At 41.8% G+C, this 17,649-nt stretch overlaps 1 protein-coding gene and 1 long non-coding RNA gene across 8 annotated transcripts in view; one reads left to right on the forward strand and one right to left on the reverse strand.

The window, feature by feature from the left end:
• LOC101166255 (neurexin-2) overlaps positions 1-17,649 on the reverse strand; it is an 806,741-nt gene that overhangs the window by 106,339 nt on the left and 682,753 nt on the right. The gene's annotated exons all lie outside the window — the stretch shown is intronic.
• LOC105356487 lies at positions 6,697-8,196 on the forward strand. Its single transcript, XR_910610.2, has 2 exons — positions 6,697-7,474; positions 8,010-8,196. It is a non-coding gene; the product is annotated as an uncharacterized LOC105356487 (long non-coding RNA).

Raw genomic sequence — 17,649 nt, forward strand, 5'->3', positions numbered from 1 at the left:
TCTCCTTCTGTCTTATTGTAGAACAAATATGTCTATTTATGATAAAGCACAATTATATTGGAATCCTTCACATGGAAATAAATATGCATCTCTTTTACTTTAAATGTATTATTTTCAAATCAATTAATCCTCTTAAAGTCCCACTCCGATCATCAGTTAATCTTTTTTCAAATCTCTGTGGTCTTTCAATTATTATGATGCAGTTTTTAGCCAAAAAAACAAACAAAACCTGTTCCGTTTTCTGGGACATAGTTTCTGCAGAGCGGCAGGAGTTCATCAGAAATTCACCTCTGAGCTGTGGGCGGAACTGTTGGCGCAGAGTAAGCCCGCCCCAACTTTGGCCCTCCGTTTACGCTCTTTCTCACTAGCTTACAGCCCCTCACGACCCCAACCTAACATTGGCGGTGCAACAAAAATGGCGAGCGGTTTTGGTTCTATCCAGACGTACAGTTTGGATCCGGATTCCAGCTCAGACGAGGAAAACAAAGACGTTCATGGATCTGTTTGTCTGCAGGTGGATGATCAGAATGGAGCAGAGCGGGAGCTCATGGCCCGCCCAGCGTATTAGCTACGTCACACCTATAAGCGTTTTTACAATGCATTTTTTCATCTGCTCCTGATTCACAATGATTTTAATAAAAAAACACTGGGAAATGCAATTTTAATATTAATTTTCTTTATATATATATCCTCAAAAAAATGTTAAAAACACCATTTTGTTTAGAGTGGATCTTTTAGTTTGTTATATCTATAGATGTTTATCTCTTTTGTTTGCCTTCTTAAGTTTCTTTTTGTTTTGATTTCTTCAAATAAATCAATTCCTAATAGATTTGCAAGTCTTTGGTTTTGTCCCAAAGGGGGCACTATATGTTAAACCTCAAAGACTTGAAGAGTATTTTAGATTTCTGCTTCTGGGGAGAACGTTTTTTTCCCCGGTTAGTAGGAAATATGGTGCACAGAGAGGGCATAACACGTCACATGATGATTGCTTAATTCATTCCGGGATCGCTTTAGGAACTAAGTGAGGCGTCCATAACTGACGTCTGCAGACAGGCGTGCGCCGGGATGTGCTCTGTAAGCATTACTGGAAGTAATAAAACGACCGTCCATCATCTCAAACCTTCTCGCTTCAAGTTCAAACTTAATCCAAACATGCATCTTCCCCTTCCCCTTACATCCCCCCCTGCAACGTTTACTGAGCACGGGGCGAGGACGCGTGCACACGTACGCACATCCATGCACCAGGCGGCACATGCCGGAGGCCCAGCCAAGCCGACAGCTCCTATTAAAGCCTGCGCTGCATCGGAGACGGCGGTGGGGAAGTCGCAGCCCAGGGCTCATTTATTTAAGCCGAGGAATAATGAATTCTTTGTGGCATCTCATCTTCCCATCACTATTAATCTGGCTTTCCGCAGGTATGTACACGGCACGGCGAACTACCAGGGCCTCCACCACGGCTCCTCACACAGACGTCTGATCCATGATGGATTCACAGCCTCTCATCCAGAGGATGCTAACTGCGATTGAGTCCCCCCAAAGTTCCCCATCCTGTCCAGAGTGACAGGCCTGCCATCCATCAACACGTCCTCAGCTACGATTATTCCAGCGAAGCAGCCTTTCATCGTCTCTGCGTTGCTTTCGCTTTTTTTTCCCAGCATGCAGGGTACTTTCATGCTTAAAATTTTTGGAGTGTCGTAATCTTTATTCGACGGCGTGCATCACCCAGACGGACGCACAATCCCTAAACCAATTTGTGCTACAGGCAGACGAAGAAGTCATCTACCCGTCATTGAAAGAAGCTAAAAAGAAAGGCGAGGATTAACTGCAGGCCAATTACAGAGATGGCTAAACCCTGGCTAACTGGAACAAATACACAAGTCCTCTGAAGATGAAGGAAGCTGACCATCTTCTGGGAAACTTGAAGGAAACAACTGAGAAAGGGGGAAATGAGGAAACAAAACAAAAGATATTAACGGAATCTTAGTATGGAAATGTTGTGACTAATGGCTCTATTTGCGTTACGCTTTCTCTCCAACTATTCCACTCTGTAGCTCTTGCTTTAATATTTACTCCTTCGTCTTGTTTCGTATGTTAGAGAGCTCAGCTGCTGCTTTTCTCCAGCAAAATATGTTTTAAAACTTTCTGTATTAAATATGCAAGAAACGACCTCCGCTGTAGGTACACTGCAGAAAAGGTGGACCACAGGTTGTTTGGTTAGATTTCAGATTTATTGATGAGAACAAAGATGTTTTCACATCTGGCAGTTTTTCATTTTTGTCGGATATCTTCTTAAGAACATTTCTGTTACGTACTTCAGGTCTTTTTTTTTTTTTTTGCAACAGGATTAAACTGTGGTGAAATCTTTGGCTTTTAGCTTCCTTATATATATATATATATATAAAAAAATATATATATATATATATATTATATGTTTAAACAGAGAAGGTAAAAAATGAAAACAACATTATTTACTGACAGAAAAAAAAGGAACAGAGACATAAAACTTATGTTAAAATCCATCCTTACTCTGCTGAACATCCTAAAAAGATAAAAGATTTCTGTCTCGGTTCCCTGTATTGCTGCTTTAACACGTGTCTCCTCAACGTTTACTGGTTTAAGAGGCTCGTAGGATGAGAAAACATTTTTATGGAATAAAGATATCCGCATCTTTTGGTATAATTTTAAACTGGACAATCTGATTTGATGAATGAAGTTTGAGATTACCAGACTGCAAAAACTGAATCTTAAGAAAAAAAATAATAAAGGCAAAAACTTTCTGTGTTGCCAACAATTTTTTTATCAATAAAGTTTTTTTTAATAGCAAAATAATCTCAGTAATTAATAGTAATTTTAAGCCTTTTTGACTTTTTTACAATTTTATAGTTAGCTTACAATTAGCATTTTTTGTTTTTACTGAGAATACATGATACCCGGCTTTTTCCCAGGTTCTTTTGTTTTAAAGATAATTTTTCATTATATTACACAATAATTTCACAATTAACGTGAATTTGTACACAAAACCCCCACACAATTTCAATTGGATAATGTCTTTTTTTTACTTCAATAATCTTAAAACGTGAGCTTAAATTGTTTTTATGATTTATAAGAAAGATCAAAAGTGCATAGACAGAAGAGAAATAAATAAATCCCAAAACAATACGAGCTTAAAACAACGGGAAATATATTTAAAAACATAGTAAAATATGTATAGGGCTCCTCTTCCAAGAAGTTATCAAGATTTTGCCTCATAACTCTGATCTAATCCTCTGGACACACGTTCAAGAGCATTCTGAAAGGCTCATTTAGCCCGTGGTGTTCACACTGGACAAGCAGGGAGGGGTTTCTTCTTCTTTTTCAACTGGTTACTGCTGCATGTCACAGTCGGAAGGCTCGGTGTGAAAATCTTGCCAATCTTGCTCCAGCCTTTTTCTTTCACAGCTCCTTTTTTCATTTCTCCCATGCGATCTGTTTTCAAATGGTTGGCGCTTCTGTCAGCTAAAAAAGAACGCCATCCATGCGCCACTACCAAATCCGAGTCCCTGATCGGTCAAAGTTCAAATGGTGTAACTTTCAACGGGCGTTAAGTTCGTTTTTGTTCTTAAAAATGTGCGTGTGAACGGGACAGTTTTGAACTTGGATGCCCAAAACGCACTTTAACAGGCGTTTGCATAGACGTTTCATTAGATTTTTTGCATCTTTAAAGAAAGATTTAAGTTTTTTTTTGACTGATTTCTAGCAGGTCTGTTTTTACAGCATAGAGAAGTCGATTTTTTTTTAACACAAATTTGTATTTGGGTGAAAATGATCCACAATAGACGGACAATAAAGCAACGATTTTTCCTTTTTCTAAAAACGCTTCTAGGCGTCATCCGGGCTGTTCTAAGGAGCAAACGGTAGCATGACATGCCGACGTCAGCTAACAAGAAGCCATGTGGACAGACTCCTCAGAGTGAGACGGAGCCGCGCCTCGCTGGAGGAAACTCCCACTCATGTTCTGTTAGATACTCGAATGACATGAGGGTCAAAGACAGCTGCTTCCCAGAAGAGGGCACATATTGGGCGTGTGGGGATTTCTGTCGCTCTGTGTATCCATGTAAAACACGCAACATGTTCCACCGCTTAGTGACAGTTCAGACAGAGGTAAGGCTGCGTCTGCTCTCCTTCTTTTGGAATAAAAGCTGTCTGGAAAAGCCGTCTAGTTACCTATGAGAACACGTAGACGAGCGAGTCTGAGGGGAGGATGCATCCGAGAGCACAGCAGCTGTCACAATGCTGGGTCACTTAGGAAACGGCACTCCAGCAACTAAATGTTGGATGTCACAGAGGGGGGGGGTTGGTGTTTAATTAAATCTTGTTTTAACTTTTTTGATTGATGAGGGAATTGGCTGTTTGCAGGAGCTGGAAGGATGTGGAAGACAGACTCTGCATGCCAACATCCTTTAAGGAAACAGAGTTGTAATGAGCATCAGAATGAGGGTTGGTGCGTTTCTCCAAGCTGCTTTGATGAGAAAATAAGATTCGGCAGCCGAGAAAGTTTCGTTTTCAACGTCATTAACCTCTATTCTGTATCCAGCAGCCCCCCAGGATAGAGAAACATTTGAAGTTTCTAAACCGAAACAGCACTTTAAAGTGTATTTGGTTTGAATCCTCCGGTCTGCGTGTGTTTTCCCTGAGTTGTGTCTTTGAGGCTGCTTCCACAGAACTACAGGTTCTTTTTTATTTTTTTGAAGTTCCTCCTGACTTCCCACATGCTTCCAACTTTTTACAAAGCAGGACTTTGGATGCTGAATTTGGAAGCTAAAGTTGCACCATGTTATCGTAAAGATGTCGGAAAAGCTGAGTTTAAAAATGGTGGCTAACCATGTTAACTTACCACATTTTAACTGGAACCTTTGTATGCAAACAATATCATTTCTGATCCTCGAGTTTTCATCATTATTGCTTTAAAAATGCCATCTGCCTTCACACTTCCCCCCAATAGTCCCCCATTACCTCCCCCCCAAGCATCAAGCGGGTGACCCAATCCCCCCCCCCCCCCCCCGCCCCTCTGCCAGCCTGATCCGAGCTGCATGTGACAAATTCACAAGAAACCACTTTTATTTAAAATCGCGGCTTTTTAGTGCTTTTATCTCCATGGCAACCATTTTATTTTTTGGTCGCCTTTGGGTGACGAACAGATATTTGTAATTCTTAGAAGAATCTAAAAAAGTAAACTTTGGGATTTCCTTAGCAACAAAGGTTTTTTATTAACCACGCCCACATTCCAAATATGTTGATGAGTCGTATCGTTTTGTTCAGCTCGAACCGCTGATTCAAGCTTTAAAATTCCCCCGTATTCTTGTGAAAATGTGTGAACAACAGGGAAACGCTTCTTTAGCCGGCGCCACGCAAACGCTTTTCAAAATCTACAACTTTAAATCTTCAAATTGTGATCTGCTGCAAACAAATATATATATATATGATCCTCCAGGAGTTAGGAAGCCACAGAATAAATTCCCAAGGTGGATTTTGCATTTAAGTTATTAAAAGTGAGATTTTATTTTATTTCAAAAGTTTCCTTTTCCCATCAAATAACAAAATCATTTAAACTCTCAGCAATGTTAGGTACAGCACTTTTAGATACCAGTCCCCTGTTTGGAGGTTTTGGTACGGTCGGCTTTTATACACTTTAACGTTTTTTAGTCAGCAGCAGTTTTAGTCTTTTTTTACGTTTATAATACTTGGTTATTTTACAGTTTTTATACATTTATGTCATTGTTTTTTATACTTGTATGTTTTTTTCTTTCCTGAAGGTTTTTTATTTGTTGTGTGTTTATTGTGGCAAACGGACCTTGAGTCTGTATTTAAAAAAATCACCAAATTTCCCACTTTGCTACAAAACGTTCACCAACCTGTGGCCATCCCATAATGATTTCAATGGTTTCTGCCACTGTGATGTCATCATTTTTTTTGGGGGGGTGGGGTCCTTCACTACATCTATGAATAATTTTCTATAGGTTCTTGGTTTTTGAAAATGTGGCGGGTGCAAACGTTTGGCTCAAAGGCGCAGTCAGAGAGAAGACTTTGGAGATCTTATGGGATTCTTCCGTATTCCCCTGCAGGTTTCCTACCTGTATCTGCTCAGACCTTCGCCCCCCATAGCCTGGACTTCCATGCCACTGTCACGAATGCCGTCATACTCAGCTACTGAGTACTCATCGTCTCCAAAAACGACGTACCAGATCAGATCATTCACTACTCTAAATCAGTGGCATTGATAAAAGTGTAACTGATCAGCTTCATCTGTGCGTTCCCTCCTGTCTCTGCCTCAATTCAAGGTCTGATGAGGTTCAATTAGCCAGAAAAGAAAAATATCAGCGAGAGGGCGATACCTTCCATGACAAGGGATCCCCATGTCTGCCATGATGCTTCAACCCAGATAACTGGCAGATTGGTGTGACCTAAACTCTCTCATCTCTTCAGACTGTCATTAGACTTTCTAATACGGTTCCCGACTGAGCGGGGATCTTATTTTATAAACGGTGGGCTAAATGATCCCACCAGTCGTCACGGCTGTGGCTCCATCTTTACCATTTCTTTTCCATTTTCATCATTCCACGGGATAATTAGGAGTCTGGAACTTGGCGGTGCGGGTAGTGGGCGGGGGATTGGGTGTCATCCTCACAAGCAGCCTTTTAAATTGCCATTTGGATCAGGTTAGCCTGGTTCTAGGCGGCCATTTGTTTCACCCAAAGGCCGATGACCACAAAGTGATCATATCTTTTGCTTTAGTAACATTTTTTAGGTGTTTTTTTTAAGCCTCTGTAAAATTCTTTTGTCTGCTTGCATGTGTTCAACATTAGTTTCAGATCTTTATTTTTCTTTCAGTTTATGTTTTTAGTTTTTTTCTTTAAAAAACATCTTAAGGGGTAAACAACTAAAAGCAGTTATCTAAAGAATTGATGTTAATAACAGTTCTAGTTTTTTTATTTCAGATTTACATGTTTTAGGATGCAGAAAACATTTTAGCTTGAGCTGATGCCACCTGGAGGATACAGAGGAGGCGGTGAAGCTCCGATTTCTACGGTGGCCCTGAAGTACAAATCAACAAATCACTCATCACAAAAACACATCAAAGATCACAATGACAATTAAGAAAAGCAAAACTAAATTCTAGAAGCCAAAATGTATTTAAAAAAATAAATCTCTCTCTCTCTCTCTCTCTCTATATATATATATGTAACCCGGATCAGTGCCCCACTTGCATTACCAGATTTGAAACACCTGAGCGCTCTTATTTTGGTGGGGCCAGTTCCCTATATTAACATCCGGGTCACATAGCCACTTCCTGTCATCCATGCTCTGGCTGTTGCTGATCTGCTGTGGCTGGCTGCATCTCCTATAGCTGTCGGCTATCTAAACTTGAAACAAAACTCTGTAACATCTTACTGGACTAGTTCTTCGAACAACCACACCTTGAACTAACTACTCTTCGGTGAGTTTATGCGATCGGGTCACACACATAGCAGTACATCAGTATTTCAAAGGCTTTCTACCTCACAGAAATGCCATGCTAGTGTGGCTACAACATACAGATTTTTGATCAGTCTTTTTTTTTTTTCTCTTGAAATTGGAAATATTTCAGTTAATTTTCAGTTTTTTGTCCGTTTTAGGACTTTTCAACTTGTTTCCGTTTTGGTCGGCCATTTTGGTTTTGAATTCATTCATTGATATCATTATTGTTTTTTCTCCTGATTTATACTGAATTGATGAATGCTAAAGCTAAATGATTAAAAGTGCACTTTATTTTTGAAACCATTGGAACCCATTGAAACCCATTAATTTATAGGCCTAGAATTTGAAAGGTTCCTACGAATTTTGTTAGGACCTTATTTGATTATTTTTCTTACAATGACATACAGTTGACTACTGTACTTGTTGTAAATAGTATGTGTTGTAAATAATAATGTCTTGTAAATAGTATGTGTTGTAAATAATGTCTAATCTGTCATTTGTTTGACCTTGTTTAGGTCAGGTTTTTTTTTCCACCCCCACTTCTATCCTTATGGGAAGAACTTTTTGATCTGCACCATATAGGAATGGTGCATGGCGAGCTACCCACGAACTCTCAATGAAAAACTTGATTTACGAACCTAGGAAAAAGGAACTTCGCAAAAGACGCCATACCCAAAGGAAAAAGGAACTTTGAACACCAAAGACTGAAAAATATCCTTGTGGATCCCTGGACACTCCTTTCTCCACTGTCTCAAATTATTGTTTTGTTGTTTTCTTTGTTTAAATACAGTCAATTGATTGCTTTATCCCTGTGTTGCGTCTTCTATCCACACACTCTGGGCTCCATGAGTCGAACAAATCTTCTGTAGGTCAGAGCAAGCTAAGAAAGCGCTACATATAATAAAAAGGAAACATTTTGTAAAACAAAAGTGAGATTCAGAAATAAAAACAAAACGTTAGAAAAATGAAACAAAATAGGAAACCTGAAAAAGTGGGTACTGATTGGATGCTGAAGAGTTTTTTTGATTAGTCAGTTCAGGTAAAACGTCCTTCTGCTCTCTGTCTTCTTCAAAACGTCATCATCGTTTTGGTTTCTGGAATTTTGTTTTGATGATTTTTTAAATACAATGCGTTTTTTTATCATTTGTTTTGCTTTTGATATTATTGTTGTGAAATTTAATGTTTTTCCATTAAGTGAATTTTAGATGTGAATTGCCCTTCAGGGCCACCGTATCCTCATGCAGAAAGTCCAGACTCTTTGACTTCTTTCTATTATTTAGATGCTTCCGGGAAATCTAATGTGGGGATGCTTTGACGTGTTTCTGTGATGTGTCTATATGAGTAAGAACAGTTTCAGAAATGCTTCCATCTGACAACAACAACAAAGACGTCTTCTTTCATGTTTCTCTTGTGGAATCAGGCGACACTCTCTTTATTGCTTCATTGCAAACTTGAGTGCATACGCAAGAGTGCTTGACTATCACTTTCTAAAAAAGTCTCCAGAGCACAGACCTGCCTCCAACCTTAGTTGGTTGAGTACTATAAAGTATTCAACCCTGTTTCTCTTTCTTTATTATAGTATCTCTTGCCTTTTTTTGGCGCTTAATTCCTTCTCCAATTTTTAAGCTATTTTAACCATTCAAAATGTTTTTTACAGTTATGACTTTTGGTCCTACAAATCCTTGAGCTTTTTGAGATATTCCAATGTTTCCAGGATTTTTGCCTCCAATGAAATACACGAGGAATCCTCAGTGCAGAAGGTTGCTGGTTCGAGACCCGGTGCTGGCATTTTTCACAAAAATGAACGACCCTTGGAGTATTTCAGGCAGGCAGCTCGAGCAGTGCGATTACCTGGTTCAGTCTAATCAACTCACCTGTTCAGCGTCCTACTTAAGTTCCAGGTGTGCGGTCCAATTCCTCTTCTTCCATTTCCGCTAGCTCTGCGTTCGTCACCCCACCCTCCTCCCCGGCTTCCACCTGTGAGCTCCGTTAGGGGTAGTGTAATACCCAAAGTTTTCTATGGAGAACTTTGTTTTAAGGATCTGAACTGAGCCTTATGCCAAACTAAAAGAAATATGGAAATAAATCTGCTTTACTGCATGAGTTGTCTGACTGAAATATATTTTTCGTTATTGTGCTATTTTTATTTTATTTATGGTCAACTTTGATCATTTCTTTCTTTTTCTTTTTTTGTGCCAATTATTACCCTTTAAGTTTCATTTTCATTCAGCAATAACAGCATTCAACCCTGCCTTTTCATCTGGAAATGCAGCTCCTTCTAGTTCGTTTTGTATCTCCAGTCAAACAGATGCACAACTTTTCATTAAGCTCAGTTAGTGACTTTCTCAGCTCCAGTCCCCTCCACTATACGACGTACAGTCCAGATGTGCACATGCTCAGAGAAGCAGGTGACGGGTCACCTGATTAGAACAGATGAGCAACTTATTGTTAAGGTATTTCCAGCGCCAGCAGTGACAAACAAGCATGTGTCTGTGTGCGCTTTGGTCTGAGAATGTGATGCTGGGAGTGTGAAAACGTTGCTCTCAGCGTGTGGAACCTCAGGGACGCCTCTGTCAACACTAATCCAAATGCATGGATGTCAGCTGTGAGCTGTTTCCATTTCAGGCGCAGGAGAAGACGGCTTTACAGAGTTTGCCTGTAGAGCGTCTGTGATGGCGAGAGTGCAGCGGGGAGAGCTCGTGCGCAGCTGCAAAGCTGGTAGGGGGCACCAGAGCTGAGAGACGGCACCCCCTGACATCTGGCCTTGAGAAGGCTCACTGATCTGCGCCTTGTTAAAACAGCAGGGGGCTGCTCTTGAGGGTTTCTCTCACAGAGTGCCCGACCATGAGCAACCCAGGGAAGCTGCAAAGTGTGAAACACAGAGAGCAAGGGCAGCTGGAAGGAGCTTGTTGTTTACCTGCTCTGTTTTCAATCTGATAGGATTTGTCCCTCATTTGGAAATAGATCGCCGAGTGCCATTATATCTGTTGATAAGCTGGCTGGTTGATCAAGTGGAGCAGAGAAAGGTTTTGCTGATGGCCAGTGCGTCGAATCTTTGACCACCACTGTAAACGGCCCCGGGACACAGCAAGTGATGGCTGTTAATCAATCAGGAAAATGGTCTCTGTGGGCTCGGCGATCGCGGTTTTTCTAATTATTGAGACTGCCAGCTTTGATAACTGCGCCCTATTTGTTTTGCGGGTATGGATCGTGCCACGGTTCGCCAAGCAACGATTGCATGGCAATGCAAACCTGCAGGCAGCTGGAGAAAAGCAAAACGCCTCATTTGTCATCGCCAATGATTGCAGGTCTGGCTTCTTGTCCATTTATCACGCCACACTAACAGTAAAGTCGATCAAACAATACCGGCTGTCTCTTTTTTGTGCGTGTGTAACATTACGGTAAACATATGTCACACAGAAAAGCTGTGTGTGTGTGATGTGGAGCTGCTGGGTGTTGACATCCAATCTGGTCACCATGGAGGTGGCCTGTGCTCAGCAGAGAGGTTTGGAGGAGCTAATTTCCTTCCGTGGATTAATCAAACGGGCATTTGGGTTCAGCTAATTGCACTGGGAAGACGTCCAACCAGCAAGCAGTCTTTCCTTTGATTTGGCTCAGAAATGAGCCGCATGTTTAGTGGAAGGGGGATGATCCATGTACTCCGAGCACACTGGATAACAGTTAGAGTTGGTTAACGATTTTAAGTGCATGTGACTTATCGGCCAACCCAAATGTGACTGTGGCATAGCTAAATACCCTGATTAACTTTCTTATTCTTCATTTCTGTCTTTCCCTGAACATCCCTGCCAGAGCTAAAATATTCTCAGCGACTCACAGAAGCATGCTGTGCTACCATCTTCTCAATCAAACAGCCAACTATCTCTCCACCCAGCTCACACCATCGATTCCTCTGTCTCAGTTATAAGAGTACTTGTTCAGCAAATCCTCCTGAAGCCTGAGTCAGTGTACATGCAAGCACTGACTCAGCAAAGAAAACATTAATAAAAGGATACGAACGGCTAAAACAGAAACGAGGGAACAGATGTTTTACTCCTCTGAAAAAAAGTCGTTTTCATTAAACCCAGTGAGTTTCTCTGGAAAAATGAACACTACGATTGTTTTTCTGTCTGTCTGCCATAATAGAGCTGCTTCTAATTTACCATTTTATGAGAAGGGGTTCTGACCTTTAAAGGAAAGGAAAGATGTGATCTCTAACACATGTGACACTCAAGAATGTTCGTAACCCTTGAGCTATCCTAGGCACTTTAACATTGGGAGTGGGGTCATCTAGACCCACTAGACAGTGCTCTGAACCTTTTTTCTTCAATGATTTGTGATCTTCACTGGTGTCCATGGATTACACAAAATCTTTCCACCTTTATCCACCTTTGTCATGGTAGGGAGAACACGACAATGTAAGGGTGGGGTCATCTGAGTTGTTCACACTAAACAAGCAGGGAGGGGCCTCTTCTTTTTCTGCCGTTTACTAGCACACGACCCCCCCCTACCAATGGAGGCAGGTGTGAAATGTCGAAGCAGTGGAAATCTGGTCAATCTTGCTCCAGGCTTTTTCTCTTACAGTTTTATTCCGAAATATGAAAGACTTGGTGACCTAGGCCAAATCCGAATTCCTCCCCAAACTTGTTTTTTTTTAAGGAGTAGATGTAGTAACTTTGGGGTGGGTAGCCCTCCGCCGGAAGGGTGATCCAAGGAGAAACGTATTTCTTAACCTGGGTGTTCTCTGAAGCACAGAAATTTACATTTAAATGTAAGTCGTGTCTTTTTGTGTTTGCATGACTTTTTAAAGTTATAAAACCGATGTTCATATGGTTTTTCTGCGCCGGCAGCTATGCGCTGACGTAGATGACCTGCGACTATTCTTCCATAACTCTCTGCTTGGAGGGCTAAATGTAGGGGTAGGGAGAAGCCGGAGGGGCAGGGAAGCAATTCGGATTTGGCCATAGAATTCAAGAAAGGCACAAAACTTAATTTTTAATTTCTTGTCCATGATCAATGTGCGAATGTTTGGCACTTCCTTGAATTTAAAGGGATGCCTTCCATACATCACTACCAAATCGAAGTCCCTGACCGGTCAAAGTTCAACTGGTTTAACTTTTAGCGCACATTCAATAGCTGTGCGTTTTGTACATAGAGCCCGAAAGTGGTCTTAAAAATCAGCGTGACACGTAAACACAAGAGTTTTGAACACAGATGACCAAAACGCACATTTCACATAAACTTTTTATTGTAAGTGGTCCCTTGAACACCAGTTGCAGAGAGCGGTATGAACTTATCTTCACGTTCTAGCCGAATGAGCCTTTGAAACAATGAAGGCCTGCTGAGAGTGTTGAATTACTGATGGCACTGAATGAGGGATGAACCTCTGTTACATGCAGGGGTTTTTCACTGTCTTTCCTTCTTCCTTCAATTGCTTGTGCTTCCTGTGCTGAGAGAGGACACCCATGGAGGAGACCTGACGAGCTGTCCAACCAGGCCCCCGAGCATGGGTCCCCAAATCCAGGCCTCCGGGGCTGCTGTCTTACATGCTTTCCAACCAACCTGCCATTGAATCTCCTTATTGGCTAAAAACACCTGATCCAGGTAATCAGCAGCAAATAAGGCTCCAGATTTTCTGGAAAACCAGCAGAATACCGGCCCTCGAGGCCTGGATTTGAGGACCCGTGCCCCAGAGCCAGCCACCAGGACTGCATATAAGCTCTTGTGGATCACGGGAAAGGGGAGCTCTTTCTTAATCACAACTTAGCTGTGAAAGCTTATGTCCCCTTCATGGTGGAGAGTGTGGGACGCTTGTGGACAGGTAAGACAGGACACCCAGTACACCTCATGTAGCTTATCTTCTGATATGCACACTAGGTAGGCAGGTTGGTTGACGCCACCTCTTGCATGTTTTCATTCCCTTTTTGTAGATAAGTCAGTGAGACCTAAAACTCCTGTTTTAGGATGGTGATAGCTAGTCTGTGCTTTGTTCTATTCATTTCATTCCTTTGGCCCAACCTTGGTCCCCTACTCCCCTCCTCCCCCTATCCAAATAAGCCTAAAAGAAAAATCCGCCATTGTGTGTTTTATGTCACGATACCCTCCAGCCCCAGACCTGCACGTTTGTGGACGCAACAACCTCCTCTTTGTAAACTGTGCAGGAAAACCAAAGTGACACCAATCCTTCAATCACCCATTAGATCATCCTCCCTCGTGGCCGCACTTCCACTAAATATAAGAAAGGAAACATGTAGACAACAAAGCTCTGCCAGAAGAATAGAGCCTGGGAATGATTCCTGTCTTCTCTGAAGTTTTGAAATCCTGACAGATTTTCAGCATCTCAGAAAATAAATCTAAGAGTTTAAAAAGACTCTTTCTATATAAACGCAGGTTAGGAGATTCAAGAGGAGAAAGTCATTTTCTTTATTTGGTGAAGCCATTTGGCAGCCTGAGTATTTCACTCCAGACTGACCTCTGTTCTCGGGAGGCAAGAGCGGGATCCTTAATGGCAGCTGAAGTGAATCAAAGTGAGCGAAAGCCACTGTGTTTATTCCCGCTGATTACCTTCCATCTCTGATCAAATTCCGAGCCAATTCTGACAAAGCAAATCAGGGCCCAAAGAGGAGAGCTCTGCTGATGAACAGACAGGCTGCTGCAAACTGACAGGCGGGCAGTGAGAGGGAAGCTGCCTGCACATCCCTGCTGTCACTAAACCCAACAACGGATGGAAAATATACATGTGGATTGGATTAGCCTGAGCTAAATATCAGATCACCTTTTGTTTAAACACAAAGCTCCGGTAACCAAATCACTCTGATCACTTTTCTAAACATATAATCTGCCTGTGTCACATCCATTTTTCAGTCGTCTCTCATCTCTGGCTCAAATACTATCCACTCAAAGCCCAACAAAAACACTCTTTGCAGCAGATTTACCTGAGCAGTGCGGCAGCTGCAGCCACAGAATTCTATTTGCACCTTATCAGCGGGCTGATGAAAGATTCAGCAGTGAGCAGACGTACGGCGGTCTTTACATCGGCTTCTGCCCGGCCCGTAGGCTCCCATCATGCAGCCTGACAGCAGGATGCATCTCTGGGAGTAAGACAGGAAGAGAGGACTGGAAGCTTGTCTTCCTGCTCTGAGAGCTCAGACCTCCTGTATCAACAAGGAAGGATTGTTACAGAACTCGATACGCATTGGAGAAAAAGGTGAAATGAAGAGACACAAAGGTTCAATTTAAGGAACACTTCTTCATTATTCCAAGCCAGAATGAATGAGGCGGATTACATAATCAACACTTCAAAACGGTTAACCACATTATGTCCACTGCAGACGTCTAATAAGTGAGCTCTGAGCAGCAACAATCACTTTACCCTCAATGACTTCTTTTTGTACCATAGTCTTCTGTTGTTTTGTGGTTGGTAAAGACAATTTTCCACTTCACGTCTACACTCCTTCCAGGTACTCAAGCTAGCACTTGTTAAAAAGTACACTTAAGTAAAGAGACACATTGTTGAAAATGTGTTTTCTGTTTTAAAGACACCGTTTGTGTTTGTTTTCATCTCTATACTAAAGTCAGGTGAAATACATTTAGAGATAAACCACACCTCAAGACCGATCTATTTTATAGTGATTCCCGTGGTCTTTAATTTATGTTTATGTCAGCTTGAGGCAAAATCAAAAGGCCTGTTTCTTTTTCCAGGACTTAGTTTCTGCAGAGCAGCAGGAGTTCATTAGAAATTCACCTTGGAGTTGTTGGTGGAACTGTTCTAGCCCGCCCTCACTTCCCATCACCCATGTCTGAGAGCTCTCTATTTACATGCTCTCCCACTAGCTTACAGCCCCTCACACCCCCAACTTAACATTACCTGTGCAACAAAAATGACCAGAGCTATCCAGCCGCACAGATTGGATCCAGATTCCAGCTCAGACGAGGAAAACAAAGACGTTCACGGATCTATTTGTCTGACAGTGGATGATTAGAATGGAGCGGAGCTGAGAGCTTGTGGCCCGCCGATTGTAATTTCTACGTCACCGATAAGCTCTTTTCCAAACAGTTTTTTTAGTCTGGCCCTTATTCACAACAATTTGAATAATTACTCATAAATGTGGTTCTGAGTTGAATTTTCTTTATGTACAGTATGTCCTCCAACATGAGAAAATACCACAAACACACGTGAAAAACAGCAAAAACACAATTTTCCTCTGAGTGGGTCATTAAAGGATCTATATCCTGCTTTTCCCAAACCTTTCAGAGTAAACTACATCACTATATGTGATCATATATCACCTTTGGCACACTAAGGAATGATTTTTTAAATAAAATACGAATTGTTTTCGCAGCACATTTCTCTCCTTGCGGGTGACATCATCCTAGAGCCGGCTTCATCTGCGTTTCTGCCACGAAAACAAACATCTGAACTCTTGCAAAGATGGATGTGCATATTGTTCATAGAAAAAGAAAGCGTTTAGCCAATCACCGCTAACTCCACGGAGAAAGTGGGCGTGTCTGTCAGCCTGGGGGCCAAGCTGGCAGGGCAGACTCTGCCTGGCGGTTCCCCACTTTGTGATGTCACAATGTGAGAACACACGTTTTTGTGGATTGGGAGGGGCTGGTGCTCAGAGGGCAGGTTTTTAGAGGAAGACTCAGAAATGCATGGATGGATTAAAATACCCCTTTGGGGATGTTTTTTTATGAGGAATGAACAAATTTAATACATTAGAAAAGTTGATTTTGCATGATATTGGCCCTTTGAGGTGGCTGTTCAGCTTCAAGGCAAGTGCAAAAAATACCTGCGCTTCCTTAAGACATGGGCGCTCCTCTCTACCACCCTCCACGACCAACCCAAAAACCTGCAGTACGGATCAACCCCCCGTTTGGGTGCATGTGACCAAGGCATAAAACAAACACATTTTCTTTCCCAAAGCAATAAAATGTGAAACCAAACTCACTGGTATCTGATGAGATGTCTTGAAAAGAATCTCCGTCTGTTCTCCACACCGGCCGTTGTTCAAATGCTCTCCTGACCTAATTCAAGCTGACGGCTCCAAACATTTATTCTTAATGGCTTTCAATTCAGTCCAACAAAAGCACTGAATTATGAAGTTGTTTTTCTGGGTCTGTTGACTGATGAAAATCAGATGGACTTGCAAAGTTAGGAGTGGTGACGGAGAAAAGATGCATTCATCAGTGATGCCTGCAGAACACCGCTGGAGGCTGCGAAACACAGACGGGTGTTATGCATGGGTGAGCAGATGTAAACATCATCTTTGCTTTCTGCTGCCTGCTCCGCGCTCTCTGAGGCCATTTCTCTCCGTAATCTGACTGTTTCTGTTTCAGCATCCATGCTGGCCAAAGCTTCGAAGGGACAGGTTCCTCCCCAAAGAAGCCACAAATGCAGAAAAAAACCCACACAGTTCATGTCTTAGGCGAAAGATCTTTAGAGTAAATCAGTAAAATACTGCTCCCTCTGACTGCTGCCAAACCACTTAAAGGCCTTCATTTCATGACTATCATAAGGGAAAATTTCCATCAGTCAATGTTTTATTTACAGAACAGTACCAAAATGTCAATAAATAAAGATTTGTGAAAAGGCCAATAAAAAGACGAAGGCTTTGAGGATGACTTAGACGAGCAAATGAATCAGGAAATGTCTCCAACATGTAGGATGCTGTCTGTCATAAAGTTAGCATGAGAACCCTGTTTGTTGAAAGATGTTTTGTTTTTTTGCATTTCACTTAAAATACTAAAAAAATGATTATTACCCCGCAGAAGGAGGACATTAGTCAGAGTGTTGTTTACAGCTCACAGTAGGTGTAGGTGAATCAGAATGCAAACAACAAAACACCCGTTCCAGCAAGAAATGTTCTGTTGGAGGGAATTAAAGTTCTGTGGAACACAAACACGGCTTGCCCTCTCTGGCTCACTGCTCATTGCATGCAGTAAAGGCAGGCCTGACTAAAGTGCATCCAGAGGGAGCTGAAGGCTCAATGTGCAGCAGTGACATTAGGAGGGGGCTGTCTTCTGGGCCCCCTCACTAAAGACAAAGTAGAGCAGATAAATGCACTCTTCTCCTTTTGTTCCACCACATCCTTACACGCCATTACGTTGCTTTCTGTACCCTCCATCTCTTCCCTTCTTCCTCCTCTTTATGTCTTT

The sequence above is a fragment of the Oryzias latipes genome, chromosome 18 (assembly GCF_002234675.1).
Source record: "Oryzias latipes chromosome 18, ASM223467v1".
NCBI classification, from domain to species: Eukaryota; Metazoa; Chordata; class Actinopteri; order Beloniformes; family Adrianichthyidae; genus Oryzias; species Oryzias latipes.